The sequence below is a fragment of the Esox lucius genome, chromosome 12, assembly GCF_011004845.1.
Source record: "Esox lucius isolate fEsoLuc1 chromosome 12, fEsoLuc1.pri, whole genome shotgun sequence".
In the NCBI taxonomy this organism is placed as follows: Eukaryota; Metazoa; Chordata; class Actinopteri; order Esociformes; family Esocidae; genus Esox; species Esox lucius.
Window position 1 is genome coordinate 5,112,635 of NC_047580.1, and position 12,493 is coordinate 5,125,127.

The 12,493-nt window shown below is 44.5% G+C and overlaps 1 protein-coding gene across 1 annotated transcript in view; it reads right to left on the reverse strand.

Annotated features, from left to right (window-relative positions):
- Positions 1–12,493, reverse strand: part of sema3b (sema domain, immunoglobulin domain (Ig), short basic domain, secreted, (semaphorin) 3B) — a 52,598-nt gene that overhangs the window by 36,431 nt on the left and 3,674 nt on the right. The window lies entirely within an intron of this gene.

Here is a 12,493-nt window from a genome sequence, read left to right on the forward strand (position 1 = left end):
TACTGTAGATGGGATCTGGGTTAGCTCTACGGAGCCACCCACAGTGAAAATGGCTGGCTTCCCGTTCTATCAGGGCCGACCACGGGACTGCAGGACTCAGCATGGGATTAATAATGGTTCTCAATGACAGGGTTCCTCTCTCTTGTGCCTAACATGGAAAACTCATCCGGGAGATGCTCTTTTATATTCAAGCTCTGGTCTAGGGAGGCAGATGCAGCAGACAGTAGATTGTCTAAAGCTGAGTAAACACATCAATTAATCATGTCTTAACACCTGGAGGACAGACTCACATGGAGGTAGAAAAGCTTTCTGTGAGAAAGGGCAGTGGAGTTCATGACCAGACAGTCAAGTTGGAATATCCACAGAGCAGGCTTAAAGAGAGAAAGTTGAGAAACAAGCACTGAGGAAAATAGACACACAGAGGCTGACATACAGGATGGCCCGAAGAACAGGAAAGAGAAATAACTATACTCACAAATCACTTCCTCCCATCTCTTCGTTCTCTTCTCTGCTCACAAACACACTGTCACCTGTGCAATCCATTGAACCAAGATGAAAGAGTTTCTGGCCAAAAGCCAATCATATTTAATAGAGTTCTCAGAGCCAGCCAATAGTAGGGCAGGATGTTGGGTCCTTAATAAATCTTTGGTAAGTGAGGGGGAACAGATGATATCTTGGGCTTACCTCTCCCTAAAAGCACTAAAGCATTTGACACACGCTCTTACGCATACACATGCCTGTGACAATGGTGACAAATGAGTGGAAAAATACACATTTGACTTCAATAGGCCTTATCCGCCCCTCGGTGTTACCCCCCCCCCCGCCACCCCATAACTGGAAATTTCTAGGCTACCCCTGAAAGTTACCCTAATTCTAACACTGTGTCTAATTTTCACCGTGTAGGAAGTTATAGATAATAGTGATGAATGCTGGCAATGATGTTGTTCTTCTTTATATCTTTCACATTTCATCAGGCTAGAAGTTTTACTTTTAATTTGAATAGAGCTAGTAGTGCTTTTCTGGGAATTTTTTATCTTTATGGGGGTCAATTCCCCTGCCCCATTCACCAGAACAAAACATTTGTTTACAATGGCCCTTTATGATGGCCTTTGGCCTTTTGGTCTCCCCACCTAAAGAATTGGCAACCCTTTGTTGTCCTTCTCTTAATATAAAGAGAAGTGGATCTCTATATTGATTAGAGAAACTTAACTAAAAACCAGGTTTTCCTTCCATGTGTATATATAATCAGTTAGATTAAATCCTCTGTGTCCTTGTAGCACTTTATAAAATAATCAATAATAGAAAGCAGCAAAGGTCTTGTGTTGAATTTCATTCATTTAAGAAGACCTTATTCTATTCTCTGATATATTTTATAATGGAGAAATGCTTAGGACAGAAAATATCTTTACTTTCAGTTTTGTGATTTAAAAAAGATTGAAATCAAATGGTGGCAGATGGTTTGTCATATTTGTTCATTTAAAAACCATATCCCTACTCACAAATCTGCCACTGGACCGTCCTAGCAGATGCTGGCCCCTCTGTGAGAGTTCCTGCCCCCATACGGCCCCCCCATTTCTAATATCCTAGAATTGCCACTGAGCAGACGACTAATTCTACCCTTCAGTTCCCCATCGCAAGGGCAGCTCACATTGCCTGAAACCCCCACCACCACTTTATAACAGTCAGGAGCACCACATCAACATACACATTAGTCTCACGGCAATCAGATACACCATGGAATCTGTATACAGATTTTGAGACAACAATGCCCTCTACGTGAATGACTCACAAAGACAGACAAGCATGGCGGAACCTGGGGGCCCATAATGGAATCTGAGACCTGAAGACAAAACCACAAGTTATTTATCTCCCAGCCTCTCTCCACGTTTGGAATAGGGAGAATAGCGAGGCAAACGCACGCGCAGACAAATATGCCCGTACACACAGTTATCCAACCAGCCTTCCTCCCAGTAGAGTTGGGTGTCCCAGACAGATAGACAGACAGGCAGGCAGGAAGACAGACACACGGGACTGGAGAAGGATTCCTTATCCCTCCTTAAAACAATACAGCGAATGCGCTCTCACTGAACCAAAACACACCGGAGCTAATTAGGTGATCACATCTACCCCCTGCTAATTGACTTTTTAATCGAGACTGTACTGTAATTAACTGACCTGAATGAATCCGCTTTTGTCTTATCAATTCGATTCGAACAGATTTTTTTATTAGGAAATAAAATCTGGAGGCGTGTTGAACTCATATAGCCCTGGTGGGTGTAGTTTGATTTAGTGTTGTGTAGTGCAATGTTCTGTTGTCTGGCGTGTGGTAAGTGATGTGCTTTATTGATGTGCAGTATATACAATATATAATTAAAACCTCTCCACTATTTCTTTATTAATTTATTTATGTTGCTGTCCCTCATCCCATCACAACCCCATATATAATTAAACCCTGAGATCAATGATATGTTCTCAACTAACTTGAATGTTATACAGCATAGCAGTCAGTTCCTTTGACCTTAAATTAAATGAATAAATTTTAGGATTTACAGTATATTTGTCATTTTGTGCCATGCCTGTTTTCTGATTGGTGGCAGAATAATTAATTCTATTCTCTTTTGACTAATGTTCTCTTCCAGTTCTGTGGTACAACTGTGATGGGATGATTATACTTTTGGATTGTGCAGTCATATCCATACGGCTGTGGTTACTGCCTGTGTGTCAAGCGTTATATATAAAAAAAAATTAGATTTTTTATTACAAAAGAGGACAGGGCAGAGGATTGCTAAAATAGCTGTGGGACACATTCAAACGCACATTCACAAGCCAGTATATAGTGCACTCCATAAGTATTGGAACATTCACTTCAATTGCTATTTAGATGAACACGCAATGCATGTGAAAACACGATCAATGAATGGAGGAATATGAGGAAGCTGTGCTTGTAGCAGATAGTGAGCAAGAAGAAATAATAGAGGATGATGAAAGGCAAGAGAGCAAGGAAAATGAAGGTTGCTCTCAGGATAGTGAGAAGGATGAGGAGGACAGAAGAGGAAAGGAATAATGCAGAAAAGTATTCGCCAGAGGACCCAGGACTATGGCAAGAGAAGCTCACTAATCAACAGACAGACACAATTGTTTGTAGACTGGCTAATTAAGTTGCAGAAAAAACAGACAACCAAAATGGGCCCCACAGATATGGAAGGAAAACCATTCCCAAATTACAGAATTAGAAGAGAACTAGTTCAACTTCAACTATGAATAAGATTGGCTTATTTAAAGTGAATTGTGGAGACTTAGGCTCCTATCAGATTATGATGACTTGTTTAAGTGTGGTGTGAATCATTAGTGACTACCCTGACTACCCAGGGTTGTGACATTCCATGGGGGGGGTCTCTTCATGGGGCCCAAAATTCTTCATTCATGTTTAAATCGTATTTTGAAATGCCTTGAGTTTACAGCAAAAATAACAATTTGGTCTTTACACTCCCAATTCTTATAAAGGGCTATGTATGTGTTCAGGAGTCAGTGTTTTAGATCGCTGGGCCACCCCAGGCCCCCAATGTGTCTGATCATGCAAAATAAATGTATTTTAAAGATAGTGATCATATGAAGCCATTTAATAGCACATAGTTGTTTGGCTCCTTTTGAAATCATAATGATAACAGAAATCACCCAAATGGCCCTGATCAAAAGTTTACATACCCTTGAATGTTTGGCCTTGTTACAGAGACACAAGGTGACACACAAAGGTGAAAATGGCAATTAAAGGTGAATTTACCACTTGCAATTTACCACAGAAAGAAGCCTTTACGGCATCAATGCCACAAAAAAGCCTGGTTACAATATGCCCCACAGCACCTTAACACGCTTCACAGCTTCTGGCACAATGTCATTTGGAGTGGCGAGACCAAAATGGAGTTTTATGGTCACAGATAACCCAAGCACAAGGCAAAGTTGACCCTCCAGTGATTACAGCAGAAAAAGGTGGAGGTTCTCTTAATTTTTTCCCAAACTGTATATTATCAATTCTCTAAGGGTATGCAAACTTTTGAACACAACTGTAAATTGATTCTACCCCCTTTGATGGATAAAATTGGAACCATAACTAACTCAGTATCATTTCATTTAGAAAGAAGAGTGCTTCAAATAGTGATCACATTTTTATAAAATATTTGGCATAACTACAAAAATATATATTTTTTAACAGTGATTGTATTGTTTTAGATTGAATTACCATTTCTGTATAGTAGATGCTTTTATTCAATTCAAAACTAGTTTTCAACCTCCAGATTCATGTTTGTTAAATAAAGCGGACAGTTTAACTAATCTGTTTTGCCATTCCCGATAAAATATACATATTATTGTCCCCCGGGTTAATTAATGTTCCATACATTTCATACACAGACACACACACACACAGACACACACACATACACACAAACACACACACACACACACACACACACACACACACACACACACACACACACACACACACACACACATACACACAAACACACACACATACACACACAGACACACACACAAACACACACACACACACACACACACACACAGACACACACACACACACACAGACACACACACACACACACACACAGACACACACACACAAACACACAGACATACACACACACACACACACAGACACACACACATACACACAAACACACACACACAGACACACACACACACACACACACATACACACAAACACACACATACACACACAGACACACACACAAACAAACACACACACATAAATACACACAGGCACACACGCACACACATACAGAGACACACACAGGCATACACATTCGTATTACAGCATCGTGGCTTCAAAACCAACAGCGTAGAGAAAAAGTTAGTTTTTCTGGAGGAAAGTCAATGGAGAGGGTTATTGACAGTCTTTCCCACGGTGCCTACAAGGGCCGTTTGCATAAAGACCTCACGGAGTGGCTGGTGAGCTTGGATGGACCCAGGGCGGGGGTAACGGCGGAGGGATGGAGGAGTGGAACGGAGGTACATCCATACGTCTCAGCACAGGAGTAACGTTTAAGCCACACGTTAGAAAAGATCTGGGGTTTGCTCACAAAAGTACAGCCTGAAATTGGAGTGAAGGGCTTTCATGGTGCTGAAGGTTTACTGCCACTTGAAGAGAGCATAGTAAAGAACATGTGGTAAAGATAAAAGACATTTCATCACGGAGGATCACTGACCCCCTCCAACACAGGTGATTACTGAGAGAGAGAAGGGTGTACAAACTATGCATAAGGACTTACCAACTGGTAATGTAATCAGACTCTCTGTGTGTGGGACTGCCATAGTCACAGTACGCCTTACCGTCACACACACACAGACAGACACACTGCCTGACAGCTTGGAGAGAAACAGCAGGAGTGGTTAAACCAGAAGGCTGCTCAGAACGACCGGATTAGAGGGTATCAGGTGTCACAAACACACGCGCACACACAGACATTCAGCACACACACCCCAACTTGGAGACCAGTAGCTGAAGGGTTCAGTAAGAACGTTGACTCCACTTTGAAACAGAGAGAGAGACAAAGTCAGAAAGAGGCACAGAAGGCTTAGTGTGGATGAAATCTTTCATGAAAGTTTCAAAGGAATTGAGCTGTCTAACCCCCCTGTGTCCGGCTGCAGAATGGGTCCTTCATGCCCACCTTCAGAAAAATGCTTCACATTGGCCTTTGTTCTCTACTTCTGGCCTTCCCTGGCACTTCACTGGCCACCCCTGGCCCTCCGTGGCACTTCACTGGCCACCCCTGGCCCTCCCTGGCCCTCCCTGGCACTTCACAGGCCATCCCTGGCCCTCCCTGGCATTTCATTGGCCATCCCTGGCCCTCCCTGGCCCTTCATTGGCCTTCCCTGGCCCTCCCTGGCCATTCACTGGCCCTCCCTGGCTCCTCAGTTTCCCCTCAGTCTGGGGCCACATGCTAGGATAAGGCATCCAAACTTGCCCTGCATGTAGATCCCTCCTCTGGCTCCAGCTGCCCACTCTTCCACTCCCCAACAACCAACTGCCCCAGGGCTGGGTCTGTTAAAGCCAGGTGACAGGCCTCTATCTCTGTTCAGGTGGAGTGTATGTGTGTGTGTGAGTGTGTGTGTGTGTGTATGTACACACACGTGTGGTGTGTATTGAGTTACAGAGGGGCCTCTGAGTCCAGCTGTCTCCAATCTCTATGAATAAATGCCACGAATGCGCGATACTCAATAGTTTAAACAGTCCGCGGACACAGTGACAGTCCTGTACACCTCACAGACCTCCATTCATACACGAGAAGACATAAACACTGACTCGCATAGAAGCACAATAGAGAACACATACGTCTGTCCTGGCACACTGACCAGGACAGACGCACACAGACGCCCAGAGTCGGGTCACCCCTCGTAGACGTGGTCTCCCTCCATCTCGCCACGACGGGGGTGTATGTTCCCCCTCCGATAAGAGCCTACTCAGACACTGAAGGCCACCATGCCACGATTTCCTTCTCACAAGGCAGAACGACATCGTCGTGTCTCTGCACAGACGTTAAGAAGGGCGTGTCAGCTCAAACGGCGGCACCGCTCTTCCTCCTCGCTCAACCTCCTCTCCAGCTTGCCAGGCGTGTTCCATTATTTAGAACCTGTCTGCCGTGGAACACGGACATGAAAACCCGAGCCTGTGGAGGGTGTGTGTGGGCCACGCGCAGCCCCTGACGCAGCCCGCGCTCCCCAGCGCTATGAGGCACATTAGCTAATGCACAGAGACGGCCGAGCGACATTACGCAGAACACTTAATGACTTTTTGATGTCAGGATGGATCTGAGGGGGGCTGGCGTAAAATCAGCGGGTCAACGCCCTCTTCCCGTCCCTCTTTCACAGCTGTTCCGTTTATCTTTCCATCCCGTTAAATGTTTCTGTAGGTTTCTCCTACCATGCTTTTCCTAACATTCTACTGTGTCAGAGTGAATCTCAGCAGAAGGTTCATAAGAGCTGATTTATGTGTCCCAAGGTAAACATGAGACGCTAAGCAGATGAATGATGATGAGGACCTTAACCCGGAGTTAACCCTCCTCCTCCCTGTGCCCTGCAGGTGAAAGGGATAGACAGGTGAGGATAGGCCCCAGGGAGGAGGGAAGGAGATAGGCTTTCACCTGGACGGGTTGGGCACTTCTAGATCTCACACACACGAGATGCACACATACAGATACATTAACCTTACTCTGACAAAAATAAAACATCTGTAACACTTTAACTCTAATGAGGTACAAGTATTTGGAGTTGCTCTGTTTATCAAGCAAGATTCATGGATTCTAGGCAACTTTTCTGAGTGAAGAGTTATTCTGTTTGTCCCTGTATGATTATGTGTCAGTTTGTAAGTTAAGGTCTAGGAGTGTGCTGTGTTGACACGAGTGGAAAAGTGTGTATGCGTACAACTGACTGGTATTCTAACCTAGTGGCTTACAGCGCTGGGTCACTAACTGGGAATTTCTGGATCGATAATGTCCCGAAAAGAACAAACAAATTTGTTGTTCTGTCCTTGAGCAAGGCAGTTTACCCTAATTGCTCTAGGGCCTCCGTAATGAATGACCAACCCACCTGGCTGTGACTTGCCTCCCTGAGGGTGTCACCAAAGAAGCAGTCTGCAAAACAACTGAAGACAAGGTATTGTTGTAAAATAGGATAGTCACAGCAGAAGTAACCAGATATTTGTTATTGTCAATGACAGAACTGAGGGGTACAAATGAGACCTTGTGGTGTTGAAGAGGTGTCTCCAGGTATGGACTGTGTGAAGCTGACTGTTCTCAGACGAGTCTGAACTTGACCATGTTTCCTCTTGCCACATAGGGTTTATCTTCTGTCATGCTTATCAATACCTTTGATTTAAGAGTGACCTCCAGTGGGAGTCAGGAAGTGCTCATTAGATAATTCAAGGGCTATCAGGGCGGAGGTCGAACTATAAAGGTGAAGGTGTGGAGGGCAGGGGATTTGAGGGGGGGTGTATGTTTGTTCGACCCAGGAAGAATGCAAAGGTCACTTGGGCCTGCTCCCTCCGCTCTAGATTACCATCAAGCCCTCTGTCCGTCCTCATCACCACAGGGAAACGAGCGCCGCAACAGAGACACACAAAGACCTGACAAGCAGGCGAAGCTGGGATATGCTATGAGCTCAGCTGTAATGGCCTGCTACAACACATATCCAAGCAATCTGTCACTGTCCTCTCTTCTCTCCTCTCGGTTCCACCTCCTCCTCCTCCGTCCTCCTTCCTCCCAGTCCTGTGTAACACTCCCCAGTGCATCCGTCAGCAGTCACATACCACGCACACACAACCCGCTGCAGACACCAACACACATGCACACACACGCTCCCTCTCCCTTTAATCAGCCAGGGAATGCACATTTCAGCACGCACACACGCGCACACGGTCACGCACACGGTCACGCACAGGCGCTCCTGTGGGCCATGTTTAATGAGCTTGGTCTCTGGTCGAAGTGGGTCGAACGACCGCTAAGCAAACAGGCGGTTAGGGACACAAAGAGTCCCTGTGTTTAACCCCCCTCGATCCCCCTGTCCCCATTCACTGTTCCTTTGACATGTCACAATCGGGGGCCCCCTGGACAGATCCAGAACCCCTTACCTTCCCAGCCCCCCCATTGAGAGAAAAGCCTTTATCTTTCTATCTGCGAATACCCAGTCGCATACCTGCCATGCTTTCTGCCCTAGGGAGCATAGACTGCAGTTCACACACAACCGGGAACAAGGGGACATGCCTTCACTCAACCCAGTCTCACCCACCCACCATGTTTACCAAGGGGCACCAGGAATCCACTCTGAAATGGGTTCGGTGTAACGGTGCTACTAATGGCAGACAACACAGAGGTACTGAATGCACAAAATATGAGTTGAGGTGCAATTAAATATGTAATGTGTGGTGTGGATAAAAGGTGATGAATATGTAATATATACACAGATTTCAGTACAGTATGTGTAGTTGCTAAGTTTTGGAGTGCATTATATTACGGTTATTTAGCATCCAGACAGTAGGTGTCTTGATGTGGCGAGGAAAGTCTTGTTGTTGTCTATTGGACAGAAGGCTGAGGGCAACAGCACAGGGACAGAGTGTTCAGGTGACAAGATGTTTTTTCATGTCTTTCTCATTCCCCGACACTTCCGCCCAAATTCAAGAAAGGTCTGGTGGAACACTTCCACCAACGTGGACTTCTTTACCCAATAAGAAAGGTGTGGACTTTTCGGCAACTATTGGAATCACAGTTCAGTTGCCTAGCTTATTCTACAACGAATCCAGTCCTACAACATGTTAACACAGGTGTTTTGTGCAACCAAGCATCCCTCACTACTTTCCAATTGCTGTGGGATATGATGATTGTTTTGTGATGAGTTTTTCCGTGAGCTAGTTCTTTTGTTTTTCAACTTATCTGAAAATAATTGTTGTTAATGCAAAAAATGTGCCAAATGAACATTTCCTTTCAGAAATGTGATTTGCTTTCCAACTTTCATCCAAATGAGCCGTTCAGAAAGAGCAGTTTGTTTGCAAACAACCCATCACAATTTGGACAGCTGTGTGAGAATACAACACAGATGAGTTGCCTCGATATCAGTGACTTGACACAAAAAAAATGTGTTCTTGTTTCATTAAAACGTGTTCATTGTGATAAAGTGTTGTAGGCTATTAACTGGTTCAGGCTAGACTGGGTGTAATAGACGTTTTCAAATGATTAAACCTAAGAAATGCCAATGTATTTAATGCCACACCTCACAATATTTTGAAATTTGCCAACAGACAGCTATGAAGTATGGTACAAGCCCTTTGTAACAGTATAACTCTCTTAGTTATTACAAAGCAACACTACAACAACCAACCACATAAAAGTGTGATTTCTGTCAATAGCTTTGCCCATTTTCCATTGTCCACAAAGCCGTCTCTTCTGCCAGATTTAAAGCGAATAGCCGCCTCCACACACAAAGACATGCACGCAAACGCAGACGCCCGCGCGCACATACAGTACCCTCTCTCAGTATGGGGTTCACCTTCAGAGGGTCTGTTTCTGCTGGCTGCAGCTGGGTACACTAAGCCTTCTGCTGCTGTTTTGGCTTATTCTGAAATAAATGGCTGTCTGTGTATCTGTGTGTGTGTCTGTGTGTGTTCATACACTCAGTGTGTGTTTGACTGTGACAGAGAGGAGGATGGAGATAGTAATGGAGAAGGGGGAGCGGGGTGCTCCTTTATTAGGAGGAAAAGACAAATTAAAAATGTGCCATGATCCGCCCTCCCGTGGTGGGCTCAATTAGCAGGCTGGAAGGAGAGAGTCTGGAGATAAAGGCCATCTATTCCCCAGCCCTGGTCTACGCACACCCGTTACGCACCAGCGTCGCCATATACACACTGAGAAACCCCAGTAAGGCATGGTCGCCATCGGATTAGGTCTGGCTAATAGCATAACTAATAACCAAAGTGCCAGAAGGTTACTAGAAAGGTTGGGGCCAATAGGAGAATCACAGAGGCAACGAGAGAAAGCGACCAAGCCAAATCATGAAAAATTTAAATAGATGATTTATTACACTGGAAAGAATTAACCAAAGAAACACAGCTACTTTGAATGCTTTCTTGTATTATAAAGCACACAGTGGCAAAATACACACGAAAGACAAGAGAATACTATATAAGAAAAACCTTGACTATCCACAGAGCCTGTTAACTGTGAGGAACAGTTAATAAGCTTGGGGTTGGATTGGGGGAAGCGCATCAATACATTTTTTCTCGATTTAAAGTAACATTTTGCTTTAAAAATCATAGGTCATTTACATCCTGCAAAGAATGAAACATTTAAAATGAATCACTGAGATTCTGATGTTACCTTATTTAAGTAATATACACCTATTGATTCTTGAGGACTAGATGTATATCTTAGGAATGGATGATGATTATGCTTGTGTTTGGTGCAGTCATTCTGACATGTTTGGGCCAGAAACGTAAGGTCTTACTTAGGACATAGCATGGATATCTCACAACATAACCCAGAAACATTTATGTCAATGCTGGGCCCATTTCAATATTATCAACCTCCAGACTTTGACAGCAATTCCTGGAAGCCGACAAAATGTCTGCTTTCTGGTATACCTTAGAGTGAATGTCTATTAAAGGCTGACGCTGAAATATGAATTTGTTTGAAATGTATTTGTCAATGATCCTTAAACATAAAGTGATTCACAGAAAGACTGAAAAGGAATGAGGGTCTCTTTTCTGGTTGAAATGGTCATCTACTGCTCCAGCGCCGGGTGCGTTTGACATAACTGTTCGGTGAAAGTGCCACCAGCTCAGTGCTTGGAGTCTACCTGTGCTTGTTCTACAAAATGATCATATAGAAAGCAGCTCTTAAGCAAAAATTGCTTACTTGCTTAAAAGACATGCTAACTTCAAACCGACTAAAACGGGCATGATAACCGGTCCACCTTTTATGATGCAGATTAGTAATTGAAAATGTAGCCCTTCCTCCCCACCCCAAATGATTGTCCTTATTGGCACACTGGTTGTGGAAACGCATGGCTTACTAGTCTCAAAGGGAACATTGCATTACTCTTTTTAAATCGCTCCGCGGCTCCTATTTTGACATCCACAAAGTAGGGGGAGGTTCTAAGGGTTCTGCTAGATGGAGATGGATTAAGGGGATCAGTTGGTTGTTGCTGTGCCATAGGTACTGTCATAAGCTTCCCTTCACGTTCAATTCTAACTTGCTATGATCAGACAGTGTCTAAACCAGACGCTTCAACAGAGAAATTGAGTGAGGGATGGGCATTAATGGAAGAGATCTGCTCTGCTCCTTTCTCCTTTGAACCTTTTCTCTGTTTCCTTCAGCACCTCTTCTGTCTCCTGGTCTCCTGTCTGGACCTAAAGCTCACCAGGCACAGCTGAGGCCTCTGGTTTCAACCAGTTCCACTTTTAATACCAACAACTGGACCTTTGGATGAGAACAGGAGAAGAAGAAGATGGGGAATGATGGGGTTTACCATGTGTTATTGATCCGGCCTGAATCAAGTGGCCTGAATCATGCTGAATGGGGTCTCACTGTCCTAAACCAAGTGCATTAGGGGTAGTGAGTGGGAAAAAGTTGTCTGCATAATGTGAGGCTCACAGAAAAAAAAACAGGCATGAACAGCAAGAGTGTTCATGCCACCAGCTCACTGAGAGGTTTACTGTCAGTTGTCGCACACCAAAATGTACACCTTCTGTGTCTTCTCAATATGTGTGTGTGTGTTATTAGTATATGCGAGTGTGTTCTCAGTGTCACCAGAGTGTGTCAGGTGAGTAGTGATCGGTGTGGGGCGCTTTACTGCACATGCTCAGCAGCGTATCAGCAGGCCCGTCAGTCTGGTTATCAGGCAGGCTCCCGGAGGAACAGCCAAATCCTCCCTCTAAGCCCCCGAGGCAAACGTCAGCGGGGGGCCGGCG